Source organism: Crocodylus porosus, unplaced genomic scaffold (assembly GCF_001723895.1).
Source record: "Crocodylus porosus isolate Cpor-Errol unplaced genomic scaffold, CroPor_comp1, whole genome shotgun sequence".
Classification (NCBI taxonomy): domain Eukaryota; kingdom Metazoa; phylum Chordata; order Crocodylia; family Crocodylidae; genus Crocodylus; species Crocodylus porosus.
In genome coordinates, this window is record NW_017728948.1 from 50,394,631 (window position 1) to 50,404,323 (window position 9,693).

The following is a 9,693-nucleotide window of genomic DNA, read 5'->3' on the forward strand; positions in this document are numbered from 1 at the left end:
TTGGCCTTAGAATTTGTGAGACTTGTTGTACATTTTCAGTTTATCTGTATTTTCCAAATAGCACAGAATAAGCAAGTAAAGAAAGAAATAAACCTGCCTCTTCTGCTAAATAAGTGCAAATAACACTGTAGGAGTCTCAAAAACATCATTTATGCATTCTGGAGTTACTGCATACCAGACTATATAGAGCAGAGATGAACATTTTGACTTTGAGAAGGATAAATATAATCTGTTAGGCTACTGAGCAGGGAAATATATAAAGATGCACCAGTGAAATAACAAATTGTTCACAGAATGCTGATTAGTCAATGTATAAAATTGTTTGTAAGAGGTCAGAAAATATAACAACATAAAGCCATACAGAGCTGACCTGAGCAGGGTGAAGGGCCTGGGGCAAATCAGCCCATGAGGGGTCCTACCACCACTCTGATCCCAGAGGTCCCAGACCTGAAGAAGGTGCCACTCCCATCGGTGGCAATGGTGGTGGGGGCAGGTAGCGAGCAGCTGAATGTGGAGCTGCTGCTCCGCCCAGCTCCACAGGGCCCCCCAAAGCATGGGGCCCAGGGTGGTCACCCCAATTCACTCCCCCTAGGGACAGCCCTGAAGCCATGTGCTGTTTTTAAAACTTCCCATGTGACTGTAAAATCAGTTAATGTACTTGAACAATAACAAAATATGTTAATAACAACTGAAATATGATATCATTTAGATAACATGCTAAAAAAATGAATTTGTGATTTTGAGTTCCAACAACAAATCTATTACATGAGATAGACCATTAGGCACATTTGTAATCAAAGCTCAAATTTCTAAACAGACAAGCACCACTTACTTTTCCCCCAATTTTTTTACAAATTTGCTTCCAACTGTGCCAGCACACCTTTTCTGTTACCCTTCAAGAAATCAAATTTAACTGACATAAGCATTCACAGAACATAAATCTCAGTCCCATGCACAAATGTTTGTAGAAATTAAATACATTTGCATACAAGGGAAATCCTGCCTGAAGTGCTTGCAAGTTCATTCAGTCAGGACCCAGAAGCAATGCCATGTGGCATATTTGATTAGGGTTAAGAACAAACACTTTAAATATTCGCAAATAGTTTGGATCTTGAAATTACAGTCACCATTTTTCTTTCAAGTGAAAAATAAATTCAAGGAAATTGTGACCTGCTTTTGGGTAGTCGATTGACAGTTCAAAATCAGTGTGTGACAGATTTGGAACTGTGTGTTGGCCTAGTTATTGGGATGTTCACTTTCCAAATATATCAGTTTAGTTCAGTGGGACCCTGCCTAGAAAAACAGGCAGGAAAAAAAGTAATAGTTTGAGAAAAATCTTCAGGTAGCTTAGCTGAGAGATGGCAGTTAAGGAAAAATGCCTGAACAGTTGTCTCTGAAATCTGTGGCTCTCTCTCCTTCTAAGCCTGCAGGACTATGTTTGACCAGAAGAGTCAATGCACAAAACAGAAGAGACTAAAGAATTCTTGTAGGGTTTTAATGGGACTTTCTTCTCAAAAGACATGTTATAGTTATTTTGAGGAAACTGAATACGATACCTGTTAGACTGTATTCTAGGTAATAAATATGTCTAGACTGATTTTTGTTTTAAAATCCTTTTTCTTTAAACATGTCAGTGATAGGACCAAAGAAAATGATACTTTGATTTTAAGAAGGCTTCACTGTATTTTCAAGGCTTCACTGTCTCATAGCAGATATCTATTTTGACCATTAGAGTAAGAACATTTGACACACAGAATACTGGATCCTAGATCCTGCTCTGGGAATGAACGGGAACATTTCCAAACTCAGTTCTTACAGTTTCATAGTTAGTAGGGTCAGAAGGGACCTGAGCAGATCATCAAGTCCGACCCCCTACCATGGCAGGAAAGAGTAGTGGGGTCAAATGACCCCAGTGAGGTGATTGTCAAGCCTCGTCTTAAAGACCCCCAGGGTAGAAGACAGCACCACTTGGCTTCAAAGTTGGTTCCAGATCCTAGGCGCCCTGACGGTGAAGTAGCGCCTCGTGATGTCTAAACATAGATAAACACATGAGGCCTGATACTGAAAGGGATATATAGGAGAAATAATAAAAGGGAAAGCTTGCCCTGCACATTCATTATGAATTATCTGATCATTTCCATTCTGAAAATAATTCAGTCATTTATTCAATGTGAAAGACATCACAGTGTCAGATTCTCAGCATCATCTATTTCACTAGTAGTGTTTTCTGTAGAAGCAACAGTAGCTTTGATTCTTCAGCTGCAACAAGAGTCTGCCCCTGAAAGCAGGAAAACTTGGTACCAAGTGACTATAGTAGTTATCTGAGGTACTTCATTTTTGCAATGGCCCATGACTGCATTCCTGGCAGTGACAATGATCCATATCCTTAAGGATAGAAAGGCAGAGCTAGTCTCTCATATATAAAAGCTCCAAACCAAATACACTGGATTTAGGTCTGGTATAGACTGGCCAATTTAGAGAAATACAGAGGATTTTAATCTAAACCAGCTCTGAATGGCTGTTTTAACCATCGTTGCTTCTCAGTCATCTAGCAAATCAAAGAATATAACAGTTCATTGAGTCTGCAAATTCTGGTGACAAATAGCAGATACCTTTTATCAAAGGAATGGATACCTCCATGTTTTTCTGTTCCTTTCACCAAGCAAACAGATCTGTTTCTCTTTATCCAGAGCAAGCCTCACATAGCTGGCTCAGACCTTGTCAGTATCTGACTAAGATATTCAAATACATTGTGAAGGTCATAACAGACAGTCACTTAGCTCCACTTGTTAAGCATATTAATTCTTTTGATATTCTACACACATACTAAAATGGCAGAATGATGAGTTGGATTTTGACTGTACAAAGAATGCATTTGGGGAAAGAAGATTAATTATCCCCAAAACATGCCTTGGTATTCTCTGCAAGAAAGGAATGGAGTCACCTGAAGCCTGGCCCATTTAGTCCCAGTAGGGCCTGTAGATGATGTATCTATTCATCAGCAGTAGTACCAAATGACAGAAATTCACTGCAGTTTCTAGAAGAAACAAAGCATGTAGTATACTACTGGTTCCAATGGACATTAAAGTAGAAGGGGGAACTTTAAAATCAAGATGGAACAGATACAGCAGGAAAGCTTGGGAAAGAGATCAATCAAGAACAGAGGTGGCCAACCTCTGATCCACATGCCAGGTGAGATGGGCAGCTTCTGTGCATGGCATATGAGGAAGGGACAGGAAGCACAGAGGTAAATAGAACAGCAAGCAGAAAGCAGAGCACTAAATCAGATAGGGAATACAGAGCAGGTAGCCAAAGCAGAGCAGCAGATCAGGCAGGAGAAGGGGATTGGAGTGGACCTGAGGAGGGTGCAAGGCTAATTTGCAGCATACCAGCTAGAAAGATTGGTCTCCAATTATGAAGAATAGAAGATCTGTGCTGAAGTCCCTGATCTGAATCAGGAAGACCATGAAAATAAGCTGCTGAATAAGAACTATCCACAAGATGAGGTCTAAGGTCATCAAGAACTATCAACCTGGTTACTCTCAGCAGACCACCGCAGGACCAGCAAAAGAACTAGTATAAGTTTTAGGCAGATTCAAAGTAAGTGCCAGTTGCCTGTATCCTGAGATGATTGGACTCAGAGTTTTGGTTCAGCCTCTTAACAGAAACAGGGGCTTTTGGCCACCATCACATATGGAACAAAACAGCTCCAAATGTTTGGGATGTTCAGATGTGGGTTCATGGATTTGGAACCTTTTGTACTTTATAAAGGTTTTATCTCCTATAATCTCCCAGAGATTTAGAGCCTTGTTACATGGCACTTTGGGCAACTCCTGGAGGTCTTAACCTGGATTGTCCTCACATTGACACCTGAAACTGACTTCAAGCACTTGTTACGTAGCTCAAAGTAATGCCACTCCAGGGCAGGATTGTCTCTAATCCATGCTACCCAGCTCATGTTACACTAAGGTGAAGTCACTCTAGGCTACACCTTAATGTAAGCACCCCCTTTGCCCCTCTCCTCCCCTACTGGCCCAGATTAGGCCCACAGCCCCGCTGCCCTCCCCAGTATCCCAAAACCTCACTCACTCTGCCCCCCTCCCCCACACACACTTATCTGTGGCTGCTTGTGCTGTGTCCCTGGGGAGCAGGCACCGAAAGGTTAACCTTCCTGCCCAGCCACCACTGCAGCTGCTCTTTTGACAGGCTAAGCCAAAAAAGAGCAGCATCCCAGCAACAGCAGTGGGGCAGTCAAGTTAACCCTTCCCTAGCTGCTCCCCTGGGACAGACAGCCGGAGAAGCAAGTAGGCAGAGGTGGGGTTGGAAGGGGCAGGAGAGAACCTGAAGGGCAGGGAGACAACCCCTGGGGTGGTGGTGGGGAACCAGGGGAGACTTCAGCTGCCGAGAGAAACTTGGAATGGGAGGGGGATGAATCTACCTTTCAGTCCTCCAGGTTCCTGCTGGCCTGAACATGTGACTGCTCCAAATTGAAGGTAGCACTAAAACCCATCAACATTTGCATGACTCACAGCATAAAGTGTAACAAGGCCCTTGGATTTTGCTGTGAGACCTGGTTCCCCCAAAGTGTCTTCCTGGAACTCTTGAGGTGAGTTGGAAATATAGCTCACAAAACCCACTTCATCTCAAACTCAGCTCACCCTTCTACTCCCTTCCATCCAGATACCAGTGATGCACTCCCTCGCGTGCTTTGTGGCTGGCTCTGCCAGCTTTTCACACCCTCCCCCTCCAGCTCTAAGGCCCAAGCTGTGCTGAGCCTGTGCCAGGAGGGCAATCCAGGGCTGCCCTTGACTCAGGATCCAGGAAGTTTCTGCCTTTTGCAGGAAAATGAATAGCAAAGAAGGGGGGGGGGGAATCAGGCCTCCCCAAAACTCAGGAAACTTCGGGGCTACTTGTTGGCCTATTACTATTGTGACTGCAGCTTCTAAGGAGGGAAGGGAGATAGATGAAGTGGTGATCACATGCCTTGGATACCAGCTACTGTCTGATGCCTCTTCATCGCCATTCAAGGAAAGTCTGCAGGAAAGAACACAGTGACTGATCTCTTGAAGAGCTTCTCCCCCCGGCCCCTGCCCTCAGCACCCCGGGAGAGGTGCAAACTAGCGTGGCCCCGGCTCATTGCCCTCCGGTGAGCCTGTTGCTGTGGCAGCGCCTCCCGCCTGTTGCAGCCACCTGGCTCTGCCTGCTGCACCCAGAGGCTCCTCTTTCAGATGCGATCAGACGTGGCCGCGACCCCTAGGCGGGCGGAGGGGAGTACCCCGCGAGTCACCGGCGGCACTGAGAAGCCGAGGGGCTCAGGCGGGGGAGGAGAGGGCCCGCGCTCCCTGCCAGAGGTGGGGGAAGCCGCAGCGGCGCGGAGGCCAGCGGCTCTCAGGGCTTGTGAAGCTGCTCTTCCCAATGGCTGCTGCTGCTGCTGCTCCAGCCCCAACCTGAGCCGGGATCAGTGGTTCAGGCCCCTGGTGCGTCCCAGCACACTTTCCACGGGGACTGGCCGCGCTGCGGGAAGCGTGAGGACTACTCCCCGTGCCCGGGGCTGGCTGCACTCGGGTCGCCCCGGCGATGTGCAGGCGGGGAGCGTCTGCCCTGGGTGCCCGCAGCGCCGGACTCTCTCGTAGCCTGCCACGCCTCGTGGGCGGGGAAAAGCCCCTTCCCGAAGAAGCCGCCCCGGCTGCGGCTGCGGCTGCGGCTGCGGCTGCGGCCGGCCCGTCCCGGCGGCGCCGGTCGGGGCTGTGAAGGGCTCGGCTCCGCGCTGGGCACGCGGCGGCGGCAGAGCACGGAGGGGCCTTGTGGCCGAGCCCGAGCCCCTCCGCGCAGGCGCCCTCCGCTCCGCTCCGCTGCGGGACGAAGTTCAGGTCCTTGGATCTTCGCAGGGAAAACCCAGCGGATTCTCCGGCGGAGGCTGAGGCATGTGGGCAGCCCAGCGCCGAGACTGCTGGGGGGTCCTGTCACTCCCCGTGATGATAGCCATGGTCTGCTGCGCCCAGAGGTGAGGCACGTTCTCCAGCTGGCTTTGCTGGGCGGGGGGGCGGTGTCTGTCTGTCTGTGTGCGTGTCTGTCTGTGTATGATCCAGCCCCTCTTTTTGGAGGGGTCCGTGGGTTGGGGAAACGGAATCTGTCTGCTCGCAGAGCTCCCGATGACTCCCAGTCCCACCTGTGCTTCCTCCCCCGCCAGCGTCAACGAGCTGAGCAACATGTCCTACGTGAAAGAGACCGTGGACAGGCTGCTCCAGGGCTACGACATCCGCTTGAGGCCAGACTTTGGAGGTAAGGTTTCGGGGTTCTTGCCCCCCGCAGCGTGTAGCAAGCCCGCCTTGTATGGCCCATGTCCGAGGCTTTTGGGGTGGGGAGAGACATGTGCTCCCCACACACACACACACACACACACACACGTGTGTGCACACACCACATGTAGCACCATAGGGCTGGGCATGGGGGTACCGCTTTGAAATGAGTGTGCCAGCCATAACAAGCCCTTGTCTGGCTTCCAAGGGCCGCCTGTTGACGTCGGGATGCGGATAGAGATCGCCAGTATAGACATGGTCTCAGAAGTCAACATGGTGAGTACCTGCTGGACATGGCACCACGCCAGAGGGCACGGGGGAGCTGCCATGCCAGCTTCACTGTTGGGGGGGAGGGGTGAAATCTATCCAGACAGTTATGTCCTTTCATCTCAGAGCAAGAGGGAGTTAAACGTGCTGGGTCCTGCTCGGAGCCCCGAGAAAAGCGCCTGGGACGAGGTCCAACACGAGCTTTTCCTGCCCGGCTTTTAGCATGTGGCAGAGCGCCACCTGCCGGCCGCGGCCCCTCACTGCCTGCCAGCACCAGGACAGCTCCGGGCAGGGCCTCCCGCCCCTCGCTGCCCGCCAGCACCCGGGACAGCGCCAGCAGGGGCGCTCCGCCTCCGGGCCCGGCCTGGCCTGCAGGCAGCTGAGCGCGCCGCGGGGCAGGGGAGGCGCGGAGGGAGCAGCCGGAGCTAAGGCAAGGGAATCAGTGTCTCTCTGTTTTAACCTGCTTCACAATTCTGTCTGGGGGCGGGGGACAGCAGCGGTCACTTCCTTTTTCGCCAAGTTCGGCACGGCTGAGATGCAGGGCGAGCAGAGCTGCTGGCACTGGAGACACAAGGCCAGCCTATTGCTTGTCCCCTTCGGCCAGCTTGTTCCCTGCAAGCCAGGCAGGCTCTGGGGTGTAAAGGAAAGGCCTTTCACTCCACAAAGCTGCAAGGGCTGTCATGGCAAGCAGGAGGGAGACTTGAGTAAGACCCTGGAGCTCAGTCCCTCCTAAATTGCCTGCTGAAAGCCTGAGTTTAGCTCTTGCGGGCTGTAGTGGGAGTCAAAGCATCAAGAGCACCTAGCTGTAGAAAAGCAACTTATGGCTGCTGGGGGGTGGGGGAGTTGTTTGCACTCTTTCTGTAACTTTGGCCCTCATTACACTTTACACTGTGAGCCACACAAATGTTGATAGGTATTAGCACTAGCTTGAGTTTGGAGCAGTCACACTGCAGGCCAGCAGTGTGGCCTGGAGGACTGAAAATTAAGAATCTTGCCCCCCTCCATTCCAGACTCCCCCCGCCCTCCAGGATTCCCCCTGCACTACCTCCCCCCCCAGCCCCTACTGCTTACCTGTGTCTGCTGGCACTGTCTGCCCCAGGGGAGCAGTCAGGGAATAGTTAACCTGCCTACCCAGCCCCCACAGCCTCTTTTGCTGGAGTGCTGCACTTCTCCAGGCTGAGCCCAGCTCAGAGAATAGCAGCAGTGGTGGTACTGCTGGGCAGGGAGGTTAGCCCCTCCCTGCCTGCTCCCCCAGGACAAGCAATGTAAGTAACCACAAGTATGCAGGGGCTGGGGGGGGGGCAGTGAGTGGGGATCTGGAGTACTGGAAAGGGTGGGGGGTGGGAAGTGGAGGAAGAGGGGTGGGTGGGGTGTTTACACTAAAGTGTAGCCTAGAGTAGCTGCATGTTATTGTAACATGAGCTAGATACTATGGATCAGAGAAATAATCCTGCCCTGGAGTGGCCTGACCTTAAACTGCATCAGGAGTGCTTAAAAATATTTTCAGGTATTAATGTGCAGACAATCCAGATGTTAAGAGCTGCAGGAGCTGCCCAAAATTACCATGTAACAAGGCCCTGTGGTACCCTGGAATCCGAGTTCTGAAACTGGATTAAGTGAGACTTAAAGCTTGTTTTACTCATGAAGCTTTGCTCTACACACCCTTCTGAAGTATTAATGTTTCATGGTACATATTGTGGGAGATGGATAGACTGAAGATTTAGCTTAGACAAGAGTAGGAATGTAAGCTATTGTTAAAGAGGAAAAAACCCTCACCTTCACCAACAAAAAGAAACAAATCAGAACAAAAGCAAAGGGAAAAAAACAGCCTCTTGAAAATACTGTCTGCAGGAAAAGGAAGGTAGGATCAAAGTATACACCTCATTTTTAATTTGGAGTCAAGTACAATTCATCTTCAGATAAAGGTGTGTGTAACATTGCATTTGATTGTGCATTGTATTATTTTTGAATGCATAAAGCAAAAACTGGGAGAAAACCCCACAGTGGTTCTTGCCTACTTTTTTTGCTACTCTCCTCCCACAAAATAGAGCATTTTGAACATTTAGAGCATCAATTAAAACATTTGTTCCTTAATATTATTTCTGAATATACTACTCCAGGGTAATTTGTTTGGCCCAGTCTCGTGAAGATCTACTGTACCTTCTTCCCATCTGGGGAGTAAAATCTAACAGCTAAGAGGAGCTAGATACCAGGTAGTCATTTCCACTGCAATTATCAGTTGGACATTTCAAAGTAAAAATATGTTGTGAGTATCAAATTAATTTACCTTGAAGTGTTTTTCCTATTATTTCTGAAGCTGCTATTAATCATTGGGACTGTTCAAGTAATCCATGCAATACAATTGTGCTGCCTGATAAGACATTAATAGTATCATTAACAGATCACAATCGGATTAACTCTGCTTTAGTTACGGTATTGCAGTTCATTATCTCAGGAAACATATGAAGGCAGGGGATCCTATGATTTTTATTTCTGTGACTTGCCTTCACTTGTAGTTCATGGGACTGATTTAGCCCTATTACATTTCTGGAGTACACTGTGCCACAGTGCACTGAACCATGACTTTCTGGCTACCTGAGCATCACCCCACTTAATCTCAGGCTTACAGCCATGTTCCTCTCCCTCCAAAAGAGGCTTTTAGGCTGCAATCCCAGTATGCTCATCCCCTGCATTTAGTTTAGTATCTGCAGCTTGCTTCCAGGGAAAAATGACCAAATTAACCAGTGACCATCCAGATTTCACAAAGCACAGTACCATTTGTTTAGAACAAAAGCTTTTCAGAGAAAGTAAACCATACAAACAGGCAGCCAATTCACTTGCTAAGATTATTCCCCATTTTCCATATTGGTCCCTGATAAATTCAGTACTCACGTTTTTTGGTTCCGAGATCAAGTGCAAGTAATTTCTCTCAAATCAGGATCTCCTCTTGGTACAGTTTGCTTTGACTGTAATGGCTCAAGAAATAAAGCAAAGCAGAGCCATATTTTCTTGTATATTTCATGCCTCCAAATAAAACATACAACTTGATTTTGGAAGGCAAAATGTAGAGAAAATGATTTTTCCAGAGTTGCAGCTAACTGTGCGACACCAAGGAGGCCAGAGTGGC